Below are 20,369 nucleotides of genomic sequence, written 5' to 3' on the forward strand. Positions count from 1 at the left end.
ACAGCTTCACCGATTCAGTCCAGTTTGCACCCCCCTTTTCAAGATCCCCACCACCTGCAAAAAGGATCTCCCACATTATGTGTAGAGCTGGCCCTCATTCCAGATTTTGAAGCTGGCTTAGAATTTAGAACTATAGTGGAAAACCTCAACCAACAGAGGAAGCTTAAAGCCAGACAAAGGAGGATCAAGCCAATGTGTGTTTTCTACTCTTTCTCCCATTGTGGGGTGAAGGGCAAAGGGCAGGCAGGAGTATGCTATATATTTCCTTGAGACAAAAACTGAACATTGGAATGACAAAAATGTGATGGGGTTATGTAACATTCCTTATTTATGAAAAAGTAGATACAAGATACTAAAAACAAAAGTTTTATTGCATGAACATACTGAGCTAACAATTATTCTTCAGTGATAGAACTCAGACAAAAATTTAGGTAGATGTAGAGGGGGACTGTATTTCACCCCAATCATAACATGAATATTTCTCCAATGAAGTAATCTTATGCAGCAAACTTAGGTCTTTCAACATCTTATCATGAAACTTCTCACACTCTATGACACTTTTTTTTTTGACAACCACAATTTCAAGCAATACAACAGAGCATTTTCCCTTGAAAATGGGACAAAATTGACATTTATATTAAAATGCCGGGACAGTCTGGAAATATGAAAGAAAATGGGACTGTCTCATTTAAAATGGTACGTATGGTCAGCCTTAGTTATGGTACCTCATCAGTTCAAACTACAGCACAGAAGGGAAAATATGTGAGGAAAAAGTGAAGGAAAACAGGCTTCAAAATACAGGTTTTAAATAGTCAACCTCCAAAGAGAACATGTTTTTGCATGCCAAAGTCCCCCAAATCAACTACCTTTCTAGTTCCTATGATGCTAGGCGTAAAGTGTGGGTCTTCACCTGGTAAAATCCCAAGTCAGAAATTAAACAACAGCTGCTGGGGGCTGGCTTCAGTATAATTCACTGTCTCTTTTCAAGTAGAGGCAGAAAAAGAGCAACATATAACCGCAACTGTGTAATTCACTGCCCCTTCTCATGAACAGAAAGAAAAAGGATGGCATACACATGCTGCAAGTATGCAAGTGCATACAAATTTGTGTGGCTCTTGGAAGCTGAAAAATCCAGATCTTCCTTGCTAGACGATTCAGGATATCTGTTTCATTTTTATGTGTGTGCATACAGCCCTGATCATATTTATGTCTAACATATAGTGGGCCTTGGTATCAGCTGGGGTTTGGTTCCCCAAGTCCCATTATATACAATGGAATAATAAGAGGGTTGTTCCTTATATAAAATGGCAAAATCAAAATCTGCTTTTTGGAATTTATATATTTTTAACATATTTTTAAACTGTGGATGGTTGAATTTGTGGATAAAAAATCTTTGGATATACAGGACTGACTGCACTTTACACAGCCTCCTGGCTTTGCTATACTGTACTTATGGCACTTCTATTGTCTGTGAAGACTTTGTCTCAGTCTTGCCTACTACTGCTGTGCCTCTAATCTTAGAAAGGAAGTTAGCACACAGCTCTTCCCTCTTCTTGAAAACATTTTCTCTATTAAATCTCAGCAGCAGTAGGAGTGTGTGCTTTGGGCTATCCAAAGCAGAATGTTATAGTAATAGGCCTCTGCAAGATTAACTGAAGCGCTATAAACCCTCCTGCATGTAGCTACAAATCAGCTTGTTTTTACTTCATTGAAAAGTCACAATTAGAAGAACTAAGGAAAACTAGTTTCAGGCTTCTGGCTGAGGAAGGTTTTCAAGAAGATAAGCGAGATCATTGTTGAAGATGTATTTCATAAAAGTTTGGGAAGCCTGATATTTGAACTACAGCCCTCAGAACCCCCAGCCAGAGTTGATGGGGATTCTGGCAGTGTAGTTAGAATCATAGAGTTGGAAGAGATAGCAAGGGCTATCCAGTCCAACCCCTGCCATGCAGGAACTCTCAATCAAAGCATCCCCAACAGATGGCCATCCAGCGACTGTTTAAAGACTTCCAAGGAGGGAGACTCCACCACACTCCGAGGGAGTGTGTTCCACTGTCGAACAGCCCTTACTGTCAGTTGTGGGAATTGTAGTCCAAAAGAGTAAGTCTTCTAGGCTCTGTTGCTTCAGTCAGGATGGGCTCAGTTGTACTAGCAACCCCACAGGTTAAGAGTTGCATTCACCCCACTTTTGCATGCCCTCACTTTATCTGGGGTTATAAGAAAATTGAGATACACTCCTTAAGTTCTGCCGTCTGGATCTTGGTTCCATTTTGTGTTGGATGTGTATTCCAGGCAGCCTCCAAGTCCCAGAACAGGGTCAGATAGTGATCTGTTAGTTTTTGTTATGTGCCTTCAAGGTTACTCTATCCTAGGGTTTTCTTGGCAAGATTTTTCAAAAAATGAAATGTCTGAAAATCATGGCCTATGAAGAGTGGCTTAGGGATCCAGGTATGTTTAGCCATGGTATTCCTCATCACTATGTACAAGTGCGAGAGCTGGACAGTGAAGAAAGCAGACAGGAGAAAAATTAACTCATTTGAGATATAGTGCTGGAGAAGAGTGTTGAGGATGGGGGGTCTTGAAAATGTCTCATTCACAGGGTTACCATGAGTCAGGGTCAACTCAAAGGCAATAACAATAAACTGCATATTACATATACAAAACAACACACCCAATGTGCATTCTTCTACTCCAACCAAGTAAAGAGTGGAGGCCTGTTTGAATAAGAAGGTATTTTCCTACCAGCAAAAAGAGAACAGAGAGGGGGGCCAGTTGAGCATACCTTGGAGAAAATTGCACAGCTGAGGAGCAGACAGTGGGAAGGGTCTCCCCTACATCCTCACCTGATGAACCTGTGAGGACAGAGACAGAGACTGTAAGACTTGTGCAATACTATGCATCCTGACCTAGAAGAGTAGAGGGAGGTCCATCATTTGCTGATCTGTTTCAGGCAGAAAAATATCATGGGCTGTTTCTGCACACACTCATCTTTTGATAACTAATAACTTCATTGTATCATTTCTGAATGCCACAAGCCAAGTTAAGGTGAATCACTGCAAAGTGCAGATTTTGCACAACTTAATGGCAGAGCCCCAGCTGCAACGCACATTCCTCGCCTACAGGAGTCCATGGGATCAACCTCTGGCTTCTCCAGTTCAAAGGACCAGGTAGCAAGTGAAGGGTGGAGGGAAACCTCTGCTGAAGTGCCAGGTAAGCCACAGCAGAAGTCAATGGCCTACCCTAGTAGTTCACAGTGCTGCTGGTTTTACACATACTAGGTGGGACACAGGTCTTTTGGTCATAGCAATACACACACACAATTCAAATAATGATTGGCTCCTAGCAGATCAGTTCCTAACCAGAGGTCTACTAGTTGATCCCAATCTATATTTTGCTCCCCACTTGCTTCTAAACATCCACTCAGCTGTCCTCCCCATTAAAAGTCCACAGCAGGGAATATGGAACTGGGCACTCCTTTCAGGACAAAGCTTAAAAATTCAAAGTGTACTTCCGCCAATTTGGAAATTTGCCTTTCTCCACATCTGGATTAATACTTCTTTAATGTTCTCAAGCAACTCCCCAAGTGGTTCTATCAACACCATGTTCCTGTCATTCCGCTCCCATTCAAATGGCATGTGATGAGATCACCACATTCAAATTTTATAGGAGGGGTGTGTATATCTGTATGTGTGGAAAATCCTCTCACAAGAAAAGTTCTGGGAAGTCAGATAATGGGCATTTTTGTTGCTAGCAGCAGGGCTGTCACACACTGGGTTATTCTTACCCCATTGAGCTACACATGGCATTGCTGCTCCTTCCACAGCAACATGGGAGAAACATGGGCATCAAAGAAATCAAGCATTAAGGCTGGCCCAAAAACATCTGGGAGCCTGCTTTAGAAAAGAAATAGGGCCTGCTTCTGCCAACAGGGCAGAATCAACCCCTATTTTACTTATCCTACAGAAGCCACACTAAAAAGAATGGGAATCACCATACCAGGAAAATTTCCCAGCTGATCAGGGCCAAGGGACATCTGGCCCTCTTTAGCTGTAGCTGGAGTGCAAAACTCATCAGTCCTAGCTAGAAAAGCCTATGGTGAGGGATGATGGCAGTTGCAATCCAACCAATACCTGGCAAGCCACACATTCCATATCCCCAAGGCAGTACATGCATCATGTCATGGGCCAGATCCACCCCTGCTCTACTGCCTCAAAGAATATCCAAGCATAAACAGAATAAAAGAATAAACAGCCTGAGCTGGCCATCACAGTGGATGACCGCCTCTATTAAGACCTTGCTAAACCTTAACCCCAAGGAGTCCAAGATTTCCTATTGGTCATCCCATCCTCAAAAGACATTCAACCTTACTCTAAAAAAGCATATTTAGTGAAAAGGTTTCAGCAAGAACCTCTGTGTTTCAATGGGGAGGATGGATACCACAGCCTAGTTTCTACACAAACTGCATTTCAGAGCCACATCTGTGTCGGAAGTATTGCATCAGGGCTTGAATGAGATGATTTAGATATCCTCTAATTGTTCCAAGCCATGCAGCAACTGTGCTAAGCTCTATTAGTCTATATGGCAGATGCTAGTGGCTGGGCAAGAGGTTGGGTGGAGTGGATTTCAGAGATCTGTACTGTTGGCACAGATGACACAGTTCATACAACAAATGTTACCTCCCAGCAACATGGCCTAATCTGTTTCTCACACACTTCTTTCTGGAGCCAAAATGCTGAACCAATAATGCAGGAACGTATGGCTGCATCCTCAAATTACTTCTGCTTTGGTGTTCCAGAGAAAACATTTTAATTTGATTCAGGCTCATTTCCTTTATCATGTTATTACTGAAATCAAGGCAAGCTAGGAAAAAACAAAGACATTTGATGGAAGGGTGGGTAAGTCTGTTAAGTATGCCTCCTTTGGCCAGGTGAGCTAGAAGAATGGACAATCTTTCCTGACAAGAGTTCCATTGTTAGGGAACATGTGAGCCCTTCAGTACCGAGAAGAGGTAACTGTGGCCTGTTACAGACAGCCAAAATAAAGCTGCTTCGAGTCACAGTGGAGATATGGTGTTTCAATGATGCATGCATCCTAAGAGTCCAGAAGTCGCACCAAAGCCATGCTCCAGCTGGAGCATGGCTTTGGTGCGACTTCTAGACTCTTAGGATGCATGCATCATTGAAACACCATACCTCCACTGTGACTCGAAGCAGCTTTATTTTGGCTGTCTGTAACAGGCCTGTGTAATTACCTTTTGCAGCAACCTCCCCAATCATCTACTCTGGTGGTTTCCAAATGTGGGATCTCAGTTAATGTTGGCTAACAACACTCGTCATCCTTGGAGCTGTCCAAGGTGCTATACTGGGAGATACAATCCATGCTGGCTAATGATTATGAGATTTGTAGTCCAAATTCACCTGGGTGCCCAGCAATGATCTATTGCATAGGAAGGAATTGTGTGGCCCTACAGCTGTTATTGAAGTGCAACTCCCAGGATTCCACACCATTGGCTATCATTACTGGGGGCTGCAGGGATGTGTTGTTTTGCAACATCTGGAGGGCTGCACTAATAGCACCAGTGGCTGGCCCTATCCTTCAGGCTGCAGTTGGTGAAGGAAAAACACCAGAGGCCAAGCACTGGGGCAGGGGCAGGCTCCCATGTCTGTGGGGCACTGATTAAGTTCTGGGTTTTGGGTAGAGTTAAAGGAGCTGTCCAAGGTGATGTGCTCGGAGATAGTTCAGCATGTTGGGTAATTCCTTTAAAGTCTGAACTTAAACCTAGATTCACTGACATGAGTGCTACCAGATGCCACTGCATTGGAGGACAAATTATGTATGAGCCATGGTGTGGGTCCTGCACTCCTTAAGCCTGTTTGTTGCCTTCAGGACACTATTCAACTCCCGTGTTAAAGTCAAATTCAAGTGCCACCCTGCTCAGCTTCTGCATGTGGAATGAGGGGAAACAAAGATGTTTAACGCTCTAGGTTACTATAAACTTTGGTGGACTTGTGCATGCATTATCACAGAATATGGACAAGCTACTTTTTTGCATAACAACTACCAGAATACATGGCTAGGGAGCCCAGAATTGTTGCCCATCCAAACCATAACTTTTCCAAACTCTGCTTTATCAGCTTAAGCCTGTGAAAGCTTGCTCCATAATAAATGTGCTAAGTCTCCAAAGTGCTACCCAAGAAGACTTTGCATTGTTGCATTGTTGGGAAAGAGACCTATCATGTTCACATGTCACCCAGCAAATATCAGCTCCTACCCATTTCATGAAAATTAGAATGAAGGGTGTATGTATGGATAATATGAGCTTGTGACATCTTCACAAGCAAATCAACAATACACTGCCTCTCCTTCCTGAAATAAAGTTCTCATTCATTTTTTATGTAAGTGCCTGAGTATTCCCACTGTGCCATGCTAGCAATATACTGCTGGTTTCCAGAACTAACATGATGTGCCCTTTCCTCCATCTCTGCCCATTACATGCCACAAGAAACTTTTAATTGCTGTTTGATGGAACAATATCATATCCACCAACACTTCACAAATGAAAACTAGAACACACATGGTCAAGTAACATCAGTGTTATGAAAACTGCAAAAAAAAAAAAAATCTTAATGGGGAAGAATACACATGCCAAATTGGGCTGAAACAGTTTGCTTTTGCCTGAGCCTACCGGGCAGAGCAAGAACCTATCCCTTCCTCTTCTCTCTCCCCTGCTGAATTGGGTGCAAACTACTTCTGCACTTTGAACTCAGTTTCCTTCAACTGAAGTAAGCTGAAGACAAAGGCAGAAAGTGGAGGAGGAGAAAGAAATTGGAACATTTTAAAGGCAGCTGAAAAGGTGGGAGGGCAGAGAATTAATAGGAAACAGTCCCTGCCAAATCAGGACAAAGGGGTGTGTATGTGATACTGTATTTTAATTTATTGTTATTTCCTCTTCCTTTTTGTTAATCAGGTTTATTGTTCTGAACTGTTACATGTGTTTTGGGGTGGGTGAGTAGGATGGAACTAATAAAAACATTTTTTAGGAAAAATGAAACAAAAGGAGCTGTGTTTCCTGCAGTCAATTACTCCCTCACTGTATGGCCAGAGCACTTGATATGTTTTCGAAGGGATCAGGTGATCCTTTTGAAATAAAATCATGGCTATCCAGTCCCTTCATATGGCACTGCAAGTCCTTTCAGTTTCTCTGCTGAAATATATATATATGTGTACTATATTGAATATGAGCGGCGCCTTCTTTCTAGCACCAGAGGGCATGTTTTAGCTTTGTAGTTGGCCTCTGTTCCCTCTCTATATCCCCTCTACTCACTACAATTGTCCCTTCCTCCACCATCTTAGCCACCTTCCCTCTCCTCTTGCATCCCCAAAGCATTAGTGGTACTTTAGAAACAAGGTTCCCTGTAATGGATTTTTCTTGTTGGCCCTTGCATATAGGTTTCTTATTTTCACTGATGCCTTTTTTCAAAAAAGAAAATAGCAGCTACCATAAAAAATGTGAGACATTCCAATTTAACACCATGCAAAACAGGGAAATAAAATAATTCAGTCGTTAATGAATTGCATGCTTTTTTTTTTTTATATAAAAAAAGGGTAACACATCAGCTAAGGTTCACACTTTGTTCCTTTTGTACTGGAAACATCCTGTCTAGAGAAAGAAGAACAAGGAAAAGGGTCCTCTCACACCACACAATTATAGTGCTGTGCATCCACTTTAACTGTCATAGGCTGCAACATCCTATGAAATCCTGGGGTTTGTAGTTTGGTTAGAAGTATCAGAGGGACTCCCTGTCTGAGGAGTCTAAGTACCTCTCCCTAAACTGCAAATCCCAGGATTCCATAGGACAGAACTGTGACAGGTAAAGTGGTATCACACCACTATAACTGGGTACCGTGAAAGGACCCAAAGTCAGATGGAGGAAGGGAGGGTGGGGCGTTGAAGTGCAGAAACCTAAAGATTTGGTTGAAGGAGGAGATCAGAAAGTTGAAATTCTTTAAAACTCCTTGTACTCATTGAGCTTTAAAAATAACTGCCTTTTGAATACTATAATTTAAGGAGAATGATGAGATAGATTCCCTTTCATTAAAAAAATTAAATTAAAATGGAAACCCGAGGCTGAGACATGACGACACTTTCTACATGATTGTAGCTTTGTGGTACTAATTGAAAATCTGAGTCCAACTCACCCACATACACTTAAAGCTAGTTGTGCAATAGCTAGCCAGCTTTGATGGCCCGCTACCTTCAGATTCAGAGGACCATTCATGTATCCTTTTGGGGTATTGCCAGGAGAAATACCATTTATTCTTTGCAGCAGAAAGACCTATGAGTATAACCTAACTGGTTTGTAGACCTCATGTTCTCTACCCTCCATTATAAGTAGAAAGCAGGGGATACCACAGGGCTTGGAAAAATTACTTTCAGGAGATTACAAATGCCAGAATCCACCAGCCAGCATAACCAGTGGCCAGGAGTTGTGGTCTCCAAAAAATTGCTTCATTTTTTCCAAGCTCTTAGCTGCCAGCATTTTCATACCCTCCTGAAAAGTAAGAATGAAGAGATTCTTGAAATGAGCACCAGCATAAAGGCTTGCATTCCTGAAGAAAAGATCCATAAAGGCGCTTTTAACATGGTTCAATTATTTAAGACGTTAGAGTAAAGAGTCCCCAAGAGCAGCACTTTGGAACAGCAAGTACCTGGAAAACTGTGCCTGTCTTGATGGTTCTTTCACTGCACATTTTCATGATGAAATGCCTACACTCACATGCACACTGCCTACCCCCAAGCAATTAATAGCTGAGGGCAGACCCTGCAGGTGGTTTCCTTTGTAGGATATAGCAGCTGGCATTTGTTTTTACAGGGGCACCAATGAAGACCAATTCCTGAAATTGTAGCAGCCTGGCCCACACAACACTGCCTGCACCTTTCTGCAATCTGTCTATGGTAGAAAGTAAATTAAGGCTCTAGTGACCTTCCTTGGTTAGAAACCAATTCCTTTTTCCTGCATCTGCAAAGTTACACCGCTATCCTTCTTCAATCTTTCCTCTTCTCACAACGGTGGCTATTTTGCCCATGTTATGGCTTGTATGATTCTAACTTTTGTGCATTTTAGAATCTTTTCTAGTTCTTTCATAGCTGCTCTCCCTGTTGTTAATCTTCTTCTGGTTTCCTGGCTGCAGTCCTTGTTCCTATCAATGTTTGATTCTAGGTATGAGAATTCTTTTACTATTTCTTCTCATTGTCTAAGGCGTGGTCCAGACCGGCACTTTGCTCCGGCCTAGCCATGTACTAGGGTTGCACGGGGGCGGAGCAACCGCATACCCTGCAATTTTGTACATGGCGTGGCATCATCATGGCAGCCTCCCATCCACATGGGAGCCACCATGATAATGTCATGTGCCAAACGGTGCAGCGTGTGTGTGACGTCTCCGTGCTGCCCTAGGCCACTTACGGCAGCTTGGCTGAGGCATGGGAAGGAGCTCCGAAACTCCAGATTGGGGCCACAAATGAAAAGGGGCGCTGTGTATGTCACCTAAGTTAAATTTGTGTAGATTCTCAGGTGGTGATTATTTCTTTTTTATTTTATTTTCAACAGTAGTGGGCCTTTGCACTTTCTTCCTTGATTTTCCTTAGTAGGTGTTCCAGGTCTGTGAGGTTTTCTGCTAGTACTATGGTGTCATTTGAGAATCTTAGATTGTTGAAATTTCTTCCTCCTATTTTCATTCCTCTTTCTTCAGTGTCCAGGCCTGCTTTTCTTATAATATGTTCTGTATACAAGTTGAACAGATAGGGTGAGAGGATACAGCCTTCTCTGACCCCTTTGCCAATTTGAAATCATTCTGTTTCCTCCGTCTTCTGTTCTGATAGTAGCCAAGTGCCTTGAGTACAGATTCCTTATCAAGACTATCAGATGCATTGGTGCTCCCATGTCTTTAAGTGTGTTCCATAGCCTTTCATGATCAATGCAACTGAAGGCTTTGCCATAGTGATAAAGCACATGCTGATTTTCTTTTGGTGTGCTCCATTATCCATTGTATGTTTGCAATGTGGTCCCTAGTGCCTCCTCCTTCCCTGAACCCTGCTTGAACCTCTGGAATTTCTCTTCATGTATGGTTGGAGTCTAAGTTGCTGAATTTTAATTTTAATTTTGCTTGAGTTTCCAGTGCTATGGTCCTATAGTTGCTGCAGCCTTTTGTATCTCACTTTTTGTGGATGGGATGTATATTGACCACTTCTAATCTGTTGGCCATCGTTTTGTTTTCCATATCTGTTGACATATGTTGGTTAGCCGTAGAGTTGACTCTGTCAATGTGGATTGCAACAGTTTAATTAACATATCATACCATTCAACATTTTATAGATGAAAATCAGGACATGTGTGGCCAAGCAACCCCAGAGCATGGTTAAGACGACCAAACCTATTAATGAGGAGGAACACAGAAGCTAGGAGAGACAGCAACAGTTTGCTAAATGCCCTAAAGGCACTAGTTCTTTGAAGCTAAGCATAGTCAACCCTAGTTAGCACTTGGATTGGAGACTGCCAAAGAATCCTAGGCGCTGTGAGCTATTCGTTGGTCCCTACACATTCACTGGGGTTAGGGGTGAAGTAATCCCATGAATATGGAAAAACCACAAATAAAAAAATACTATTCTTTTTACTTTATGGTCAATATCTGCCAGAGGTTGATCACAGAATCGTGTTGAAGGACCCACAAATGTCTAGAGAAGTGTTTTCTCCAGGAAGTCCTAGGTTCTCTAGCACAAATCTATGGCCAGCCTCTGGCAGTTTCTAGATAGAACATGTTAATCAAAACCATAAATAATCAAATCCGCAAAGGTCAAAGGCATAAATGTGGAGGGCCAACTGTATTTCAGAGGAATGAACTGGAAAACCCACATCTGAGTATTCCCTGCTTAAGGAAACCCTAGGAAATTCATGGGGTCACCATAAGTCAACAGGCAACTTGAATGCATGCATGCACGCGTGCGCATGCACACACTCACACACACACACACACACACACACTACAGGATTGTAGAACCTTTGCCTACTAAGGTCTTCCATAGCCTCCCTCATACCCCACAGATGCACTTCCCTCCTACTGCTGATTTTATACCGATCATTTGTTTCCTTCTGTTGCTAGCTCCAAGGGAAAAAAAGAGAGCTGGGATCAGAAAAGTTATTGTTTGGATCTCAGAATCCCTCACATCAGCATTTGTCTAGTTGGGAGATTTTTGCATGTTGTAGTCCAAAAAGTAACATTTCCAGCCTGTGGGAAAACGTTATCTGTGTCCATTCCCTGTTCCAAGATCCTCGTGCTGTTTTCAGTTCCATTTTGGATAAGAAACGCCGCTTATAAATTGAATAAAGAAATTATTTTTCAGAATTCTCTGCAACAGGAATGCTGCAGAAAGAAACAAAGAGCCTCCTCTTCACCCTTTCTTCCAGAAAACCTCATATGGACTAAGAGAAGGCTATCTAATCTTTCTGAGCAAGGAAAAAAGTTGCCAAGATGTGTATGTATAAATGCATGTCTACATAGGGATAGACTTGAACCCTCGACCTAGCATCACATGCACCCCTTTGGGAGTTCAAAACATCTGCTCTCTGTTTTATAGCAAAGATGGGAATCATGGGGCCCTCCTGGTGTTTCTGGACTGCAGGTCTCAGCAGCCCTAGCCATCTCAACCAGCAGCGAGGAATACTTGGAGCTGTAGTTCAACAACATCAGGAAAGCCATGTAGGTCCCATTGCTGTTGCAAGCTGCTGTGTGCCTTCCAACTTGTGACCCTAAGGCAAACTTATAATGGGATTTTCTTGGCAAGATTTGGTCAGAGGGGGTTTGCCTTTGCCTTCCTTTGAGGCTGAGAGAATGTGACATGCCGAAGGTCATCCAGTGGCTGAGCATACATTTGAATCCTGGTCTCCAGAATCATAGTCAAACTACTCTACCATGCGCTTATCTGTAAAGGTTTTTATAAATGAATAGTATTTATTTTTAAAAGATAAAAATGCCATTTGGAATATCTTTTTAAAGGTCTTAAAATCACAACATGGGTGATTAAACTGTTACAACCATTATTTCTGTTGAGCTGTGTGTTCCACCACCATGTTTAGCAAACTGAATGAGTGAGTTTCTACATACCTGAGGTGAGGGTGGATGACAGAGGCAATATCCTAAATAAGGTCCCTTTGTAGCATGAAAATAAGGACCAACCCTTTAAGTAACTGCATAGGCCTCCAACCAGGGGCCTATTTTCCTTTTTATAGCAAATTTTGGTGGGTGTGTTCCTCTAAGTAAACCTCCTGGAACTATAAATAAAACTCTGCAGAGCAATAATGATAGCTCTGTAGCTCCAGGTCCACACCAACAATCCATGCTAAGTCATACTCACCACAGTGCTTCATCTCCCCATATTTCTAAAAATAAATCACACCACTTTGCCTGGGATACAAGGAGCAGGGAGAGCTAGAAAGAGACAGCTACAGGAGCACAAGGGTAGTCAAACTGTTTTTACAGATATCACTCCAACAACCCAGGCCCCGTTCAGATGCTGAAGGATGCTGCTGGTGGCCCAAATTCCAGAACTATGAAAAGTCATTTATTCTTTCTTTTTTGAGACGCTAACTTGATTATTATTATTATTATTATTATTATTATTATTATTATTATTATTATTATTTTGCACTTTCAGGGACAAATGAAAGCTTGGATCAGGGCTTCCAAGTTCCTGTAACTACCCAAAAGTATGAGAGAAAGCTGCAAGCAATGTTTTAAAATAGTGTTTTTAAAGGATGCTAGTTGCAGGCTTTGATTCTCAGCTCAGCCGTGAAACCCAGTGGATGACCTTGGGCGAGTCACACTCTCTCATCCTCAGGGGAAGGCAATGACAAACCTCCCCTGAACAAATCTTGCCAAGAAAACCCCATGATAGGGTTGCCATAGGTCAGAAATGACTTGGATGCACACAACAAGAGTATTTTAAAGGATGCTAGTTGGCTTGTAGCTTGGTCAGAGCTTGGAAATGTTTTTGTGGAAGGGATTATTACTCCCAGAATGCCCAACCAGCAGGGCCATATGGATGTGTAGTTACGAAAGATGATATCTAAGAAATCACAACTGGACAGGGGAACAGGAGGTGGAGGGAAGACTTGAAGGAAGAAAAAGACCATCTTTTACTACTTAGTGGGAGTGGACATATCTCACATGGAAGGATGCAAAAATGTAGAAGATCTAGTCTAAAGATTCAAGGTGTACAAGGACCAATTCTTCCCTCCAACATCCCAATGTGGGCTGCACCCCCCAACAGTGCTTCGAAATGCCTCCACTTTCATCAGAGTTCTTCTTAAAATGGCTACTGGAAGTGAGATTGCAACACTTTCTGTCACCATTTTGAGAAGATCTCCGATGGAAATCAAAGTATTTGAGGGTACTGGGGGGGTTGAGGGGTTTTCTGTGTGGGGTTGGGGGTGTTTTAGAAAGTTTTGTGGGGGCTTTCCATGCAGTTTTCTGATGAAAAACACACAAAAATAATCATACCAATTTAAAAAAATCAGGGGTGGGGGAACTGCCAGGGGGCTTCACGGGCTCCAAAATGGGGTTCAAGGACTGCACACCCACATCTGCTACACACCAAGACTTTTCAAACTTTTTGTGCCCAAGATTCCCTAAAAATCGGAATTCACTTTTAAGATCTCTTCTCTCTGGAAGTGCTTCCAGACTGACAGCTCTTAGTACCATTAGTTAAAAGACACTATGCAGGCAGTCCACATTTCCCTCCCTCATAGAGTCTTCATAGTAAGAAAAACAAGTGAAAACGCTCTGGAAAAAATATATGAGGGGGTTGGAAATGGAGGAGACGAGGCAGGGCAAGTGCAAAACACCCAAGGGCTGCAAATGGAAGATAATGACACATGGACCCCCTTACAAGAATTCTGTGTTTGAGAGGAACTGCTCAATTAAAGCCTCAACTGGAAATAGTGAAGCCTGGAAAAAATTACTTATTAGAACTACAACGCCTGTGAGTCTTCAAAAAGTAACTTTTGCCAACAGCATTCTTGATGGTTAGCGAATCATGGCTCAAAAGGTATAGAACTGCTTTAATTCTGAAATACAGATTCTAGACCATGTGAGAATCTGAGCCAGCATAGGTTTGAGTATTGCAGGAGGACTCTGGGAGACCAGGGTTCAAATCCCATGGAAACCCACTGGTGATTTTGGACAAGTTACACTCTCTCAGCTTCAGAGGTGAAACCTCCTCTCTTGCAAAGAAAACCCTGCAATAGGTTCATCTTAGGGTTGCCATAAGTTGGAAATGAAGGCACACAGTAACAACAGCTTCAGGTGAATCTTAAACACAATGCTGATAAAATGGGGTGAGGGGAACATATGGAATGGAATATTTTACAAGCACCTTTGTGGCAGTTACTAAATAATGTTTCTCTCTCTCATTTAAGCTGGTTAAAACAAACCTTCCCTTCCTCCATGTGTGATCATCTTTTATTCTTCCTGCAAATATGAAATTATTGGCATTCCAATGGACTTGGCACTGGCAACTCATTTCACGTTCACTTGGATGGAGAAGGAATCTTCCAAATGGGGGATAGTCTGTCTCCAAATATAATCAAGCCAAGAAAGAATCAGGAGACTTTCTGTCTTTTCTGAGAATCAGATCGTTAGGTTTGTTAGAGGAAGTAAATGCTGAGACACTTAGAAGGCAAGTGATGCATAGTTATAGCAATTTCCTTCCACTTTAACTGGTTTCACCCAATGGAATCCTGGGATTTGTAGTTTGGCAAGGTTCTTAAAACTCTCCCTAGAAAAATATACCTAGTAATGGTCCACACTGTAATGGAGGAGAGGATCTTTGGACTGTCCCTGAAACCCTGGAAGAGGACGAGCTACTCAGCATTATGCAAGAGGAGACCCCTTCTTCTTTCACCACTGGTGTGTGCTCCCAATTTTGCAGAAATGATTGAGCCTGTTGTGGAAATTGTAGTCCCTCTAAGCACCACAATTTTGATGCATTCATTTCTTCTGAAGTCACTTTCAACAATAGTTTTAGAGGTAAGCAATTCAGGGATGTGCAACTATACCAGTTTGGGTGGATGGTGAGGAACTGAAATTCAACAGGGTCAAAGCAGACACAGAGAGGGAATTTAACCCTGTCTCCTCTTACTGTCTGTGGTTCTGTGAGAAAACCTTAACTGAAATTAGGAAACCCCCACTGGTCCTAAGAGGTTTTTTTTAATCCAATTGAAAATGAGACCTATAGAAGGATTTTCCTCAGAACCTTAGTGGGGCAGAAAGAGTTAATTCCCATATAAATTTCCATTCCAACTTTGCTCTAATCTTGTTGATAGTCTCTACGCAAAGACAGACAAGCAAGCTGGTGAAATCTACATGCTTCTAAAATACTTCCATATTAAATTCTAAGAGCATTTAATATCAGGTGTAATTTTGCCACTTTATTCCACTGGTAACACAGGCAAGCTGGAAAGGTGCCTTAGATCAAGGTAGAGCTTGGAAACATTATTCTTTCGGACTACAGCCCTCCTAAATCCCCTCAATCAGCATTGCCAGTGGTTCTTCTTAAGACAGTGTAGAAACTGGAAACATTATTTTGGATTGAAGGGCCCACAGTATCCTTGCTACCATAGCAGAGCCCCACTAGCTAGGAGACTGTGGGAGTAGTTAGCCCCAAAAGAAACTTTCCTAAGCTTTGGCCCTATACAGACAGCCAAAATAAAGCTGCTTCGAGTCACATTGGAGGTATGGTGTTTCAATGATGCGTGTGTCCTAAGAGTCTGGAAGCTGCACGAAAGCTGCATGCCAGTCCTTAGGACTGGAGCATGGCTTTAGTGCGGCTTCTGGAATCTTAGGATGCATGTATCATTGAAACATCATACCTCCAATGTGACTCGAAGCAGCTTTATTTTGGCTGTCTGTATCAGGCCTTTGGGTCATTGCATGCAGATTTTTAAAAGACTGTTACTCAGGCTGTTTGTTTAGATGCCCCTGTCCACTGAGGACAAAAGATGTGATGAACGTAGGTAGGATCAGTGTCTGGCCAATTGGCCCAGCTGAGACAGCATGATCAACTAGAGCTACTTGTAGCAAAATGGCTGAGAGAATGAGATTCAGGAGCCAGATTCAAATTTGCCTCAAACACAAAGACATCAAGATTGCAATCCTGCAATCCCAGCCTTAGAGTAAGCTTCAGAAAACTTGAGGGGATTTACTTTGGAGTAAACAAGTACAGGGATTTAAATAGGGATGAAAATAATATTTGTTCCCAGGTCAAAAGATGGCTTTTTAAATAGGAAATTGTCAGAAAGAAAAATAGACTGGTAAGAATTTTGTGCAGTTTTCACCTGGTGTTTGAATGTGTTCAATGTGTTGTGGAGGAATTATTCCGCAGGGGGGAAAAATAATATGGGGGATTTTTACTCAACACCCATTTTCTGCACAGGAAACATATTTCCTGGACAGAAACATTGTCCAGGAAAGCTGTTTTCTACACAGAAGTGTGTGTGTGTGTGTGTGTGTGTGTGTGTATGCGCGCAAACCCCCTTACATATTTTTCTCTACAGAATAATGGCTCCATAACACTTTGGGATGTTTAAACCAGGGCTGTGGAGTCACTATGACAAACCTTTAGCTCTGACTCCATTTTCCTACCGTCCAACTCCTTCATAAATAGCAAATGTATATTGATTAGTAATAACAAAATTGCTATAGTAAAACGGTACCACAAGGCATTTCATCATCACCACATAAATCACAATGCTATTTAGATTGATTAAGCATATAAAATATTTGATTAAAAATTCTTAACAAAAAAAACCCCTTTCCTAAATTCCTATGGAAGTAAATGTGCAACCAACTAGACATTTAATCTTACAAGTTTTTATTTTGAAGTCAGTCAGTGCTGGTACATTCTTACCAAATGTGACTCCATGCAAAATGGCTTCCGATTCTAAGCCCACAGCCCTGGTTCAAACACAGGGAGAATGGTGCAGAGGAATATGTTCGAATGGTGTTTTCTCTCTGCAGTGAGGATGATAAAGTTTAAGGTCCACATCCCTAGTTGTAAGCTGCCTTGGACAAGCCTCGGTGTCACTGTGGTCACTTGGCTCTTGCAAGAGCGGGATCAAAATAACCTGTTCTCTCACAGGAAGGCTATAATGACTGTCAGATATGAACAACTTTGAACACAGATAACCAGATCTTCTGGGTATTTATTCAGAAACAGACCCCATTGAGTCCAGTGGAATTCACAACCCCACAGTGCTTCTGACAGTAATCTCAATTGGCCGTAATAGCTGGCACAGGTTTCCTAAAGCACGGTCGCCACCTTCTTCTCTCCAACCTGCCTATCTGTTCTCAAAGATCACCTCCCTAAATGTGTTTTAGTGATTATACTTCTATCCTGGTAGGCCTTGATTTTCTAAACTGTTATTTGAAACAACGGAATCAACAAGTGCCCCCACCAACACAAGCAATGCTGAATGATGATGGGAGCTGCAGTCCTGATAGGTCATGGATTGTCCAATTTAAACGTTGTTTTAAATGCAGCTGAATTTCATGAATTAGATTCAATGATCTAGGGGTGCTGATTCTTCCAGTTCTGATTCTATGAAATATGGTCTCAGCTTCAGTGTTTTTATTGCCTCTGCAATGTGTTTGTACTGTATCTGTATTGTACTGTGCTATGTGCATTGAATTGAATGTATTATTTTATACTTATTATGATTAAATTGTGAACTGAATGGGCATAGAACAGTGGGATATGCAGTTCTAGACAATGATTAAAGAATAAAAAATATCTCCCCATCCCATTTTTTAAAAAATGATATATTACGTTTTTGCTATTGTACGTCTTCAATTTGTTTCCTTATGGCAACTTTAATGTGAACCTATTACTGATTTTTTTTTGGTAAGATTTGTTCAGAGGGGATGTGTCTTAGCCTTTCTCTGAGGCTGAGAGAGTGTGACTTGCCCAAGGCCACCCTGTGGGTTTCCATAGCCAAGTGGGGATTCAAATTCTAGTCTTCAGAGTAATAGGTTAATGCTCAAACCACTGCAACACACTGGCTCTCCATAAATGAAGTATACTAATTATTACGAAACTGAAGCATTTCTTAAAAACAAATGAACTGTTTTCAGGGATATGCCTTCACACAGCAATCTATTAACAAAAGCAAAGTCAGATATTAAGATGCAAAGAACCAGAGTATAGAAACAAAACTTTGCTAAGTTGCTTTAAATGCAAAAGTCAGCTGTGGGTTCAACAGGAGAAACCTTTAAACGGAAGGATGTGTGCTTAAACATCTATACAGAGGCAAGGTGCGTGCCATTAGGAAAGGCATTTTACAATCCTAGGACCAACTCTGAGGAGCCTTCTGTCTCTTGGGCATTTAATTGTAACAGATCTTGATGACAGCTCAAACTTTCGGAGGACTCCTGATACAGAACATAACATATTATACAGAAGTTGGAAATATTAGTTATCTGAACTCTGCTCACAAAATCACCTGGAATCTTACAGCAAACCTGGCCATTATGGCTGTGACTCCAATTTGGCAAATGCTACCAGTAGCAGGAGAAACTCTCATCTGAATGCCTCCCATGTCAGCATCTCGAATGGCTAGCACTGCAAATACTAGCTGTCAGTCCACATTATGAACCTGGGATGAAGGGAGTCTACAGGTCAGGTTCTATTTCTGTGAAGCTACCAAACAGATGACCTACCCATGTCACCAAGTGAATTTTAAAGAACAACTGAACAGTGTAAGACATCAAATTGCAATGTACACGTGGCCCACATCAGTTTGATTCTTGTTTAAAGAAGCACGGAGAAGGCACAGAGTTCATAGAGACTCTTTTGCAGTGACAGGGTTCTTTCTATTTAACATTCTTCTTTGTGGGGAACAGACACGCCAAGATGTATCTTTGCAACACCTCTGACATGTCCCTTGGGAAACATAAATGCCAAATGTGCTTCCAAAAGTTTTTCTAGATCTATGGCCTTAGCCCATCTGGCATCTTTCAGCTGTGCTGGACTATAAGTGCCATCATCTTCCATCATAGCCCAGATTGGGGAAAGCCAATCTAGACAGAGATTTTGTTGAAAGTGGTTTACAAGGGCATTAGGAACATAATGAAACAATATTTAAAATAGCAGCACATATAGACATGTAGTTTCATATTCATTTACATGAGATTAAGCCACAATGGGAATCATTTTTCAGTATACACATATAGATTTGCATTGTCAAGAACTACTACATGGGTAGATTAAGAATTATTTTAGATAATCAGTCCCTTCCTGTTCCAAAGCTGCTGTGTGTATTTACTCAAACAAACAAACAAACAAACAAACATACACACCTTGCTGGCTGCCACTATCTAAGGTCATCACTTTCTGATTTTCTAAATCTCAAACCAATTGGTTTCATTGATTTAACATGCTTTACAATGCCAGTTCAGTGTCAACAGGATGTTACAAAATTGTCACACTTAGGATTTGTTGTCTTAAGATTTCATAAAAAGCTGCTTTCCAGTGATTTATCTGCTATCTTGAAAACACATCTTATGCAAGTTTACTTTTATACATTTTCCATCCCTGGGCTTAGATCTGCTCATTCTGCACCCATATTCAAGTAGTGATTGATGCAGACAGGGAGCCCAAACATCCTATCTGTATTTCACTGTTCTTTCTTCTTACTTAGGGTTTTCTCTCATCTTCTTTGTGACAGTATTAGTGTAAATCGATGGCTCAATTAGCATCCATCAGTTACCCTGCCTTTCCCTTCTGAGCACCCCTCTGTACCAGGTCCTGGGTGAAAATGAGTAAAAAGCCCACACAGGGTTTTTTAACTGGGAACTCTTAACTCCACTGCTGTTACTGCTGTAAGGCCAAGCAGCACCAGTTGGCCATGTACTGGAAGTTAAGGAAAAAGAGCACTGGCAGAGAGTTAGAAAGTCCTTTTCAGTGCTATGATTCTGTCAACAAGCTAGAATAAGATATTGGAAATCAACAGTCCTTTTATGTGTCTAGTCAGGAGTAAAATTCATTACACTGAACAGGTCTTAGGATCCCTTTCAACATTATGATTTAAGGAAGAAATTGTATTGAGCCAGAAAATGATTTTAAATGAACTGTGTCATTTTATATGTATTTACTCAGAAATAAGACCCATTAAACTCAACAAGGCTTACTCTTGGACAATCAGGCATGCAGCCTAAACGCTGCCCAGTCAGAGACCTACTACGAGCCAAAGAAATACGCAATGGACGTCTTACGATAAACAAAGTATATACAATACTTTTTAAAAAATATACATGCAACT

General features: G+C 41.6%; 1 long non-coding RNA gene across 4 annotated transcripts in view; it reads right to left on the reverse strand.

Moving 5' to 3' along the window:
• LOC149323076 (uncharacterized) overlaps positions 1-20,369 on the reverse strand; it is a 62,682-nt gene that overhangs the window by 38,549 nt on the left and 3,764 nt on the right. For 3 of the 4 annotated variants that reach the window (XR_016272381.1, XR_016272382.1, XR_016272380.1), the window contains exon 2: positions 2,783-2,852. The exons of the other annotated variant lie outside the window; for it this stretch is intronic. This is a non-coding gene — a long non-coding RNA (uncharacterized LOC149323076). The remainder of the gene's footprint in view (positions 1-2,782; positions 2,853-20,369) is intronic. 4 annotated transcript variants of the gene reach the window in all.

This window comes from Sceloporus occidentalis, unplaced genomic scaffold (genome assembly GCF_023333645.1).
Source record: "Sceloporus occidentalis isolate IW3139 unplaced genomic scaffold, rSceOcc1.0.p SCAF_1, whole genome shotgun sequence".
Taxonomy (NCBI): domain Eukaryota; kingdom Metazoa; phylum Chordata; class Lepidosauria; order Squamata; family Phrynosomatidae; genus Sceloporus; species Sceloporus occidentalis.